The sequence below is a fragment of the Trachymyrmex septentrionalis genome, unplaced genomic scaffold, assembly GCF_001594115.1.
Source record: "Trachymyrmex septentrionalis isolate Tsep2-gDNA-1 unplaced genomic scaffold, Tsep1.0 scaffold39, whole genome shotgun sequence".
In the NCBI taxonomy this organism is placed as follows: Eukaryota; Metazoa; Arthropoda; class Insecta; order Hymenoptera; family Formicidae; genus Trachymyrmex; species Trachymyrmex septentrionalis.
In genome coordinates this window covers 123,489-135,270 of record NW_017305557.1, presented here as the reverse complement: position 1 = coordinate 135,270, position 11,782 = coordinate 123,489, and positions in this window count along the sequence as shown.

The window sequence follows — 11,782 nt, the reverse complement described above, 5'->3', positions numbered from 1 at the left end:
CGAATTTTTGACCAAAAACAACACACTAATGATGCCGCAGCCACCGTATTCCCCAGATCTGGCCCCCTGTGACTTTTTCTTGTTCCCGAAACTGAAGAGGCCCATGAAAGGACGACGCTACGCTACGATTGAGGAGATAAAGACGACATCGAAGGAGGAGCTGAACAAGATCACAAAAAATAATTTTTTGAAGTGCTTCGAGGATTGGAAAAAACGTTGGCACAAGTATATAATATCTGATGAGGATTACTTTGAAGGGGACAAAATAGATATTCATGAATAAATAAATAATTTTTGAAAAAACACAAAATTCGCGATACTTTTTGAACAGACCTCATATGTGCCTAATGCTGATTGGCTCCGCCATTTATAGCAAAACTTCTGGTTAATTGTCAGGTTAGATAGTTGCAGAGTACAAACTCTGTGAAATAGACATGGTAGAGTCGGAAAACCAAACAGGGGATTCACAATTGCCACTTAATCCTGCTGAAGAAGACGATAGATTAGGTTAAATACAAACATTATGACTTACTTTATAAATGTTTTCTTGTTGCTATGTAATGAATAATATTAGACAAAATATGTTTTTAATAATTTTTATATAGACATTTTTTGGCGAAATGGTACTCTATGCAGCAGTTGGTTGTAACAATACTAGCAAAGGCGTTAATGAATTATTTTCCAAAAGATATTTATCGCCGAAACATGGATAAAAAATGCCAAAAATCTGGAAAATAAAATATTAAACTATGCAGCATTATGTGAAGTATTCTACTTATATACTTGCATATTTAATTTTTCACTTTACTTTTAAATATTTGCTGAACTTTATATTTTACATTTATATTTTACTTTTAAATATGTGCACAACTTTACACTTATTATATATTTTTAATTTATTGTATTTTTGTGTGTTACATTATTATAATATTTTTTTTTTAGTAATAAAATTACTTTCTTATTTTTAAGTTTCATTTTACCACAAATATATTGGAAAAGACACGAATCGATGGAACAAAAAAACTTAAACAGTAGTTCCAACAATATTTGAGAATTAGTAACTCAAATAAAAGAAAAAGCTGAAATTAATAATCGTAAGTTTAAATTTTGCATCATTTATTATTGTCTTAGTTTGTATTAAAAATAATAAAAAGATAGTTAAATATATAATTGTTAATAGCATACACAAAATACTATATTGTAATAATTAATTCAAAGTAATAATTTATTTTTTTATTATTGTAATTATTATTAATTAGATAATAATTTATCTTCATTCAGAAAATGCTCTTGGTTTAAATGAAATTGACCAGTCTTTGACAATAGTTACTGCAACAGATTATGATGGTACTGTTGCAATTTATAAAGCTATTTATAAAGGATCCGAAAGAAGGACAATGTCAATCAGAAAATCTTTCAGCTGGTATCAAAGAAGAAGCAGTAGTAACTCAACAAATAAGCGAAAAAAGAAGAAACAACCGAATTACATATTGATGAAAACATTATACAAGGCGACACATTAGTTTTAGAACAGGAATGCAGTTTGGACAAAATTTATCATACGTTGAAAAAAACAAGAAATTAGAAAAACTGCTTCTGAGTCAGAATCATTACGAATGAGTATGAAAAAGAGACATAACAACATTTGCAAAACAAATATAAAAACAGGATTAAGGAATTAGAAGAAGTATGCATTACTAAAAAGTTTCCTACAATTATTCGACAACTTTTTAATGAAGATCAAATAGAGCTCTTGACTAAAAAATATAAAAAATATTATAAAGTGGTGTGATGCAACGTTAGTTAAAGCATATTATTTAAAATTTGCTTGTGGCGTATCAGAATATAAAAAGCTTTTGCATCAGGGTTTTCCATTTCCGTCTATTAGAACATTAAATAGAAAACTTGAAAAGTTAAAATTTCGAAGTGGAATATTGTATGAAATGTATAAACTTTTAAGTATAAAAGTTTCACAATTCAGTAATAGTAAAAGTAAAAACTGTGTAGTCATTTTAGATGAAATAAGTATAACTCCGGGTATTTTCTTAGATACATTTCTTCTATTGGAAAAGTAACATTACCTAACTATAATCAAACCGAAATTGCGACTTACTATTTAGTATTTATGCTCGCAGGTATAGCACAACGGTGGAAACAAGTAATTGCGTATTATTATACAATACTAGTAACAAAACTCAAAGATCAGTATATAAAGAAATTATAATAGAAATTATTAAAAAAGCCGAAGAAATCGAATTATATTTTCACACCGTAATTTCACATATGGGTGTTCCAAATCAGACTATGTGGAGAGCATTTAATATTCAAGCATCAAAATATTCAACAATACAAAATAAGTGCATTCATCCAATCAAAACAGATATCTTTTCTTTTTTCATGATTGTATGCATGCATTCAAAAAATTTCAAAGAAGGAATGCTTAATCATGAAATTATTATCATCCCAGATAATTATAAAAAAGTATAATTTATCAACAAACGTAGCACATGCTAAACATTACCACGAATTGTTAAATAAGCAAAATAATTTTCTATTATCATTATGTCCAAAATTACGTGATGAGTTTTTAGATAGATCAAAATATTTTCAAAAAATGCGTATAAAAAGTGCTTGTCGTGTTTTAAGTCACGAAGTAAGTACAGCATTATTTAGTTTCAGAAGATTCAAAATCAGAGTATAAAACTACCTCGTGCTAACAAAACAAATGGCTCTTTGGTTTAAAATAGTTAGTAATAGAAATATATTTTGGGGAATAAGTAAAAATAAATCAGAAAAATTTAATGAAGTTATGAATTTTCTAAATGAATTTATCTAATTAATTTCATCGTTAATTTTTGATAACAAAAATAATTGGAAACCATTTCAGAAAGACATGATAATAAGTACAAAATCGATAATTGAATTATCATATTTGTTAAACGATAATTATACATATGTTTTGGCTGGTAGATTTACGCAAGATTATATCGAAAATTTATTTACAGTATTACATATAAAATATTGTATATTAAATGCACTCCAATTAAAAAACGATTTGAAGTTAATTAGGATATTTCACATTATATGAAAAAAATATCAACTAGTAATTATAATGAAGATAATCGAAAATTTTTGCAAGGTTTTTTATCTATTATTGAAAATAAAAGCAATAAAATCACAATCAAATAATTTGAAATACCGCAATCAAATGTTAACAGTTTTAAGTTGAATACAACAAATAAAAAAACTATTTTATCACGTGCTGAATTAGATAGTTTACATCATGTTGCTGTTGTATCGTTTCTAGTATAATAAAGACGAATAAAGTTTGTCGTAATTGCATTAACTATGTCGGTAGTCGTAAAATCAATCTATCCAAGTATAATAAACTAACTATACTTAGACTCATGTTACAAACATGATACACTGTTTTTTGTAATTAGCAAAACTTTTCAATTTTTTCAAGAAATGGAAAACATCTTGAGAAGATATAAAGATGAAATTATATTAAGTAATAATAATATTGATTTAAAACTGTAGAACAGTATTATATATTTGCGATCGAGTTAATTTCGGCATACGCGTGCGCGTATAAATGAAAAAGGTGGAATCGGAATTCTTCTTTCATCCATCTTCCCTTTTTCCGTGGTGAGCTCACCACGCGTGTAGAAATAGGAGATTTAATTAGATTACTAATAGGATATTGGTAAGATCTTTCAATTGTATTAATGTTTAAGATTATTATATTATAAAACTTGATATCAGATCAAAAACTAATACTGTTCTTTGTCATGTCTCGGAGTTTGCTATATCCCTTATTCATTCAAATAGTTCATTAATTGTTCAATTAAACATTGTATCTTATCACATTAATAGAGCTTACATTTAACAATAAAATCACTATTTATTTTTGAATATAAAACTCTGATACTAATTCATTTAAAACGTAAATTAGATTGATGCAAATATTTAACAAAAACAATTTTTTGAAGATAAATTTAGCCATATATGTTATACTATGCCAACGTGTCACAATATAAAACAAAAAATTATTAGGCGATATGCTATATTCTAAAAATTTCTTCTATAAAAAAAACCTATAAAAAACGCTGTATCCAAAAATTATATGAGAAGTAAAACGATGACAATGCATAATTATATTAAATAATTATATTATTATATTACTGATATAGAGTTTATACGTATAATTTATACCTAAATATTATTTTCTTATGATAAATGTTAATTATATTCTAAAATCTTATAAACGTTACAATAAAATGTTTATGTTAAAATAATATAAATATTTAATAAAATAATTTGTTTGTGAAATCGAATGTACTTTTAACATTAATTACGTAACTTATTTCTTTTTTATTTGTGATATGCATTGATTATATAATAAAAAAATTAAATTTTAATAATAAAGTAAATTTTTATTAATATTTTGTATGTTAAATCTTTTCTTTTTATTAATATTTTGTATATAAATCTTTTTTTTTATTTGATTTGAGTTAATTCAATCTTAACGTTACATTAACTGAGTTAATATTTTGTTCATGGCTCTTTTAACGTAAATTAATTTTTATAAGCCATTACCCTTAATTTAAAAAAAATTAACTAACCCAACCTTGCTTTTATCGTTATTTTCTACGCAATAAATATGCATGCAATGTGTATACGAGATGCAATGTGTAAACGAGATGCAAAAGAAAAAGCTTATGTTTGAAATTGCCGCTATATGATTAAGTATTTGCTAGAAATGGCGACATCCGGCAATTGGCGTCACTCTCTTTATACCCACTCTAAGGTACACTTGATGACAGTGCTACTGTCGCAATATCGAGAAACTAAAATAGTGCTTGGTGTCATGGCTTCACGTTAATTTCACTTGTACAAACGAAATTTTTGGCGACTCTGTTCTCTTATACTAAAGCTCCTAGCTCATTTCTATAGGCATAGTATTGTTCTTCGAGATTTTCTGTATGCTGCTGGCTACTTACTTTAAGGGTAAAATCTAAAACTCTTATATGCAGCACATACTGCGACGAGACAACTGCAGTAGCCGGTGACAAAACTATAATTTTTAATTTTCTTTCGTTTTTCATATTAAATTGTAGCTAGCAGCCAATGTTGTTGTCGATACTTTAATTGTAGAGAAGGACTTTTCAATCCGTAAGTGCAATTAAGAGAAACGAGCCGGGGAAAATTAATCACACTTCGTTGATAAAACAAGGCACTTTAACATCCCCTTAAAATTATAAAATTTTTGTCTGGAACATTTTTTTTTAATTTCTCCTTTTCGAGATATTCGCGTGTATTAAAATGGCCTACCCTGTAATAAATATAAGAAATGAATGAAGGATGTCACTATTATCAAATTTAGAATTTAAAAAAGTCTGTACTATCGATCTTGATCGAGTTCGATCGCGTCGCTTCAGCATATAATAACAGATAAGACGAGCGTCAATTCATCATGGTTAATAATCATTTGTAGTTAATCATTTGAGTTGCGTAAATAAAAGAAAGCATTAAACAATTTACAATCGAATAAAATTGTACACTTATAATGTTTTCTATAGGAAAAATGATACGATGTAACAATAATATTAATTATCTCGCTTTATATAACTTTGATAATCATATGTCTTAAATGAGTACACACTATAACGCAATCTTATAAAAAAGAAATCGATCTATTAGCAATAGATTTACATTATAGATTTACATAATGCGAATTATCGCACGCAATATGAGTTACACTTGATATGAATTATGCATGGCACATTCGCTAAAAAAAAGCTTCCATAGCTGTATATGTTCCTTTATTTATTAATTAAATATTATTCTGTCAATATTTAAATGCCCGCATTTTAGCTTTTACGCCAATATAAACCATATCCGATAATTTATTATACAATCATCACCGGAATATTCATTCACATATAAACTTTAATTTGTCGAAATATATAAAAAATGCCTACAATTCTGTAGTTGTTGATACGCATCAAGCAATCGTCTTCATTCACTTAATTATTATCTTTACAATTTACAAATATAATTTGATATATCTTCAAAAAAATACATTCATACTCCATACATGCAAATTATTTCGTTCATTGAAGAATATTTTTTTTTAATAAATCTGAAAATAAGTAAAAACTTAAACAGTTACAGATTTAAACAATGATATTAATAATAGCGACATAATAATGATTAATAATTGAATTTAAACACAATGTCACTTAAAATATATGATAGTACTTAATATACAACAATATCCTTATCGCGCTATTTTAAGTTATCTACGAATAGTATGAATTATTGAAAAGTATTTGAAGAATCAATCTTAATTTGTACATTTCAGATATATTTTTCTTTTGCTTTAATTCAAATATAACTCAAATATAATATAATAAATTTCGAGTTTTTAAAATATATTTTATGAATAGAAATTGTGTTTCAGAAGAATGATTTTCTAAAACAAAGATACTTTGTTCTTGGTTGTAAATTATTTCAATATGTATTTCTCGTACCATTGATGTAATATTTTATTTTTCAATTAATTACACAAGTCAACATGAAAAAAAATGTTTTAACCATTTTAGCTGTTTCTAATGTATTCTTGCTTGCTGAATACGAATACGCTATCCAAATTTGACTATCATGTCACAATTTTGAAAAAAATGACATTAAAGAGGTAAAAAACAGCAAGATATTTTTAAGGCTATAATCTTTTTATTATATTTCACTTTGTCAACTTTATATTGCGTTTTGATTTAGAATGTCTGATTATATTTTTCATGCATTTTTAAGTGTTAAATTCGAAAAACAAAAATATTGTACCACATAGTTATTTAATTTTACACGTTTAATTTTCTTATACTCTATAAAATATGAATGTGGATTTAACACTGTATACTGAAAAAATTTATATATTCGCCCATGTGAATAACATTATTGCTGGACGTACAGTGAAAATCGAAAAGCAAGACACAAAAGAAAAAGTTGCAGATGCAACTTCTCTGGTAAAAGAAAGAACTACTAAACCATAAGATTTAAATGTAATTAATCGAATTGTATAACTTTTATAAATTTTTTATAATCTATTTTAAATATATTTTATTTAAAATATACTTTAAGAGTTAATTTTTCGTTATAAAAAAATTGTCGGTGATGGAGCAAATTTGAGATTATTTTTGGATTTGAATCAAATTCCTACAAAATTAATATATATTTTTAAAACAAACTTTTAAAATTTTTTTTTCTGTATTATTATTCTCGTTATGTTACTGTGAAATTTATTTTTCAAGTTTCGTATATTTTAAATAATTTCGATATTGGAAACAGAATAAAGTATTTGTATATATGTATGTATGTGCGTATATATATATATATATACACACACACACTCAACAAAAAATAGGGAACACTTAAGAATACGTTTAAAATTGCGCAATATTCAGAACACCGTAACTCGGTGAAAAATTATCGCAGACAAAAAATCAAAAAAGCATTTGAAAGCTTGAATCTCTATTTTCGAAATCGGTAATTGATATTTAAATCTGACTGATTCTTTATGGAAATATACGGATACAAATGAATACTCGTCAAATTTAAAAAATTTTTACAAATTTTACAAAGATGTATGGCATTAAGTAAATTTCACAAAATATGCGGTTTACGGCAATCGAAAAAGTGAATCTTTATCTTCAATTTGCCGAGTTAACGGTGTTTTGAATATTGCACAATTTTGAGCATGTTCTAAAGTGTTCCCTATTTTTTGTTGAGTAGTATATATATATATATATATGTATCGTGCGTATTATTTCAAATTTTTTGATATTACATTGAAAAAATAGATTCCTGACAATGATTGAAAAATATAGAATGATAACATAAAAAACAAAATGGAAATAATCCTTTTTCAAAATACATTTTATGATATAAAATATTTGAATTTATAGTAAATATACAGAAAAGAAGTGCCACCCCCTTGTAACCTTAACCTTGACATATTTTGTAAGTTCCATCCCCATCTCGCTAAGTTGCTTTGCATGGAAAGTCAGATGCCCCTTAGCAGGAAGGGAGGTGGATTGAAAGTCACTTCGCGTGGAAGTCGTGCGCTCTTGAAACAGAAGAAAAAGTGAAATAGAACTCCCTTAGCGTAGAAAACCATTATGTAAGCAAAGGGAATATAGAATAGTTTTTAATATTATATATAGCAGAAATAATACATTTTTTCAAACTTTTTTGTTAATAACTTTTTAACAGCGATGCTTAAAACTTGTAAGTCACTCACACAGAGTCATGACCTTGACATGTCAAGATCATTGGAGGTGGCGCTCCTTTTCTGTATAAAATTATTCTACATGGAAGATTTTACATGCATATATTGTTATGTTGCACTGGAAGAAAGATCTACTGAGGCTGTGATCGATTTGGACTTTAGTGCTTTTCAGTACTTCTATTCTTATTTTACGTCTAATAAACGATAAAGACAGAATGACGAATACAAGCGTTTAAAGCGTATGAGCGTCCAAACCGACCGCAGCCTGAATGTATCATTATATAAAATACGACACTTTAAACAAATTATCCAGACAGCCAAGCGTAATATAGCATATTGTGCAAATTAATACATTGCATTTGTTGTTATATATTTACTATACATCAAAATTCATTAACATCAAAATAGGACATTAGGAATACAACATGATTACTTATATATTGTCGAATTTCTAGAGCAAATTGTACAAGCAATGGTGGTACTTTATGTTGTCGGCAACATGGCAACAACATGTTAGCAACGAATAATTAATCGTTTCATCATGAAGCATCCTGAAAACATGATAGCAACAGAACATATATAATTGTTGCAAATATGTCTTGAAGTTATGAAATTTTTTAATTGCAGTTTGTTGCTAACAAAATGCTGATAATATGACAACATGAGTTGTTGTCAAGGATATTTGTGCTGACATGTTACCATCAGTATGTCATCTCAAGAATTCGAATTCCATTGAGTTCAACGCGACACACATAATGCTCTCACCTTGTCGTGAGTTTGTCGAAATTGGTTGCTGGAACATTTTCGGCAGTATGTCAGCAAATACACTGCATTTGGCTGTCTGGGTAAATAATCTAAAATATAGATTTTATAGGTAAATATAATTAATTTTGTAAAATCCATTAAAAAATTTCAAAATTATTGCATTTGTTGCAAATCGTTATTTCGAAACAATAGAGGTGTGGATTAGATAGAATTATGACCCATGGTACATTATCGACTCAATCACGCCACCAAGTGATGAGAAAAAAAATTGCTGATATGAAGTTTGTTTTTTATTTCTGCATTCTCTGAACTGATACACTCACCGACTAAAAAGTTACATTTTTTTTTTAATGGGTTTCGAAATTCAGTCTGCTCACCGAGCGATTGATTCTTACTTATGGATACGTAAGTAAAAATCAATCACTCGATGAATAGACTGCATTTTGAAAACCTTTATTTTAAGTTAAACTTTGGTTAAGAATTAATCATGAGTTGTGAAACTGGACCTAAAATGAGCCCCACGTAACCATCGGGTAGCTTAACCGAGGTTGGCGAAAGAGACCCGTCGGGAGTGTACACAGTGAAGTAAGTTAAAATGAAACAAATGTATATTTATTTCACTTCAACTTATTTCACCGTGTATATACACCAGCTCAAAGAATACAGGAATAAAAAACAGACCTCTTCATGATTTAGCTCTAAATAGTGCAATTGCGAACTTGAGCAAATTCACAATCTTATAATGCTGTAAATTTATTTACAATATTGATTTCAACGAAAAAACGCTTTTAGCGTTGTTTTCAGCAGAATTGCTAAATCGTGCACGTCGATGAGTTCATTCCATCACTTACAAGGGAACACAAATATCCTGATTTTAATAAGCTTTGGATATGTTAAAATATGGACAAAAACGAAGGATACGTATTTTTTTATAAAGCACTTAAAAAAAAGATGTATCTCTTACTTTCGTCTATATTTTAACATATCCAAAGTTTATTAAAATTGGAGAAGGATACTTTCATGTTCCGATATGAAAAACTGAAATACTGAAAACCAATAATGTGTAACGTAAATATATTTATAGATTTTGAGTACTGTCAGTGTATATCAGAACATGATCAAATATTCTCTTCCGATTTTAATATAATCTTGGTTATATTCTCAAATTAGCAGCGCAATTTAAGTTAGTGGCACATCGAATAACATAAATATAAACAGTAAGTGAATCACAGAACATAAGGCAATAACATAAGCAGTAGCAAATAAAAAATGTTAATTTGTTTATTGCTTACAAAATTTACAAATTGCTTATGTTGTTCTGTGTGCTATTGATCTTAATCGCCCATGTATAGCTCTTAGTTCTACTATAGCACCCGAGCACATGTTCTTTCTTTTCCTGTAATTATGTACACATACACTATGCAAAAAAATTCAGATAATTACAAATTCTGTATAAAGATATTATAAATATTAATATAATATAATATATGATATTGTAATTATTCTGTAAAAAGAATATATCTATGATTATGTAAATATAAAATATTTAAAAAAATATCTATAACATTAATGCTACGGATAAATTAAAATTTTGATTTAATAAATGAAATGCAAATATGATATAGAAAGTTGTGACGTTTAATTCATCATATATATTCATCGAAATATTTGAACATATTTCAAATCTCATTATAGCTGCTTTCCAACAAGAGACACAGTGTAACAGTGAATCATTACATTCTTATTGTTTGCTAATGTTAAACAAAGATAACACGATTACTATGTATCACACTGTGTCGCTTGCTGGAAAGCACTATATATACACTGAGCAACAAAATTAACGCAACACCTATTCACTCTGCAAAAATAGGTAAATTTTAAGATACAATAACTTCGTCAAAAATTGTCGCATCGGGGTGTCTAAAAAAGCATTTTACAGGTAGAAACCTCTACTTTTCGGATCGCTACTTAAAAAAATGGTCTCATGGAGATTTCATGAAGTTACACAAACATAAATGAAGATATATCAGACTTCAAAATTTTTTATGAAATTTGCGAAGCTCCACGGAGTGGACTAAAATTGTATACAAATGCGATTTACATAATTTGAAAGAGCGAATCTTTACCTTTAATTTGCTTTTTTACGAAGCTCCGTACGATTTTTTTTCATCGAGTTATTCAACGTTGAAGCAAAAGGACCATTTCGCTCGATCGTTTTTTAAGTAGCGATCTGAAAAGTAGACGTTTCAACCTGTAAAATACATTTTTAAACATCTCGATATGACAATTTTTTACGAAGTTATTGTATCTTGAAATTTGCATGCAGCTACTGTACAAAATTAGAGTCACTTTTTGTTTCAACGTTAAATAACTTGATGAAAAAAAATCGTACGGAACTTCGTAAAAAAGTAAATTAAAGGTAAAGATTCACTCTTTCAAATGATGTAAATCGCATTTGAATACAATTTTTATTCCACTCCGTGGAACTTCGCAAATTTCATAAAAAATTTTGAGGTCTGATATATCTTCATTTATATTTGCTTTGTAACTTCATGAAATCTCCATAAGGCCGTTTTTTTTAAGTAGCGATCCGAAAAGTAGAGGTTCCTATCTGTAAAATGCTTTTTTAGACATCCCGATACGACAATTTTTGAGGAAGTTATTGTATCTTGAAGTTTGCCTATTTTTGCAGAGTGAACAGGTATTGCATTAATTTTGTTGCCCAGT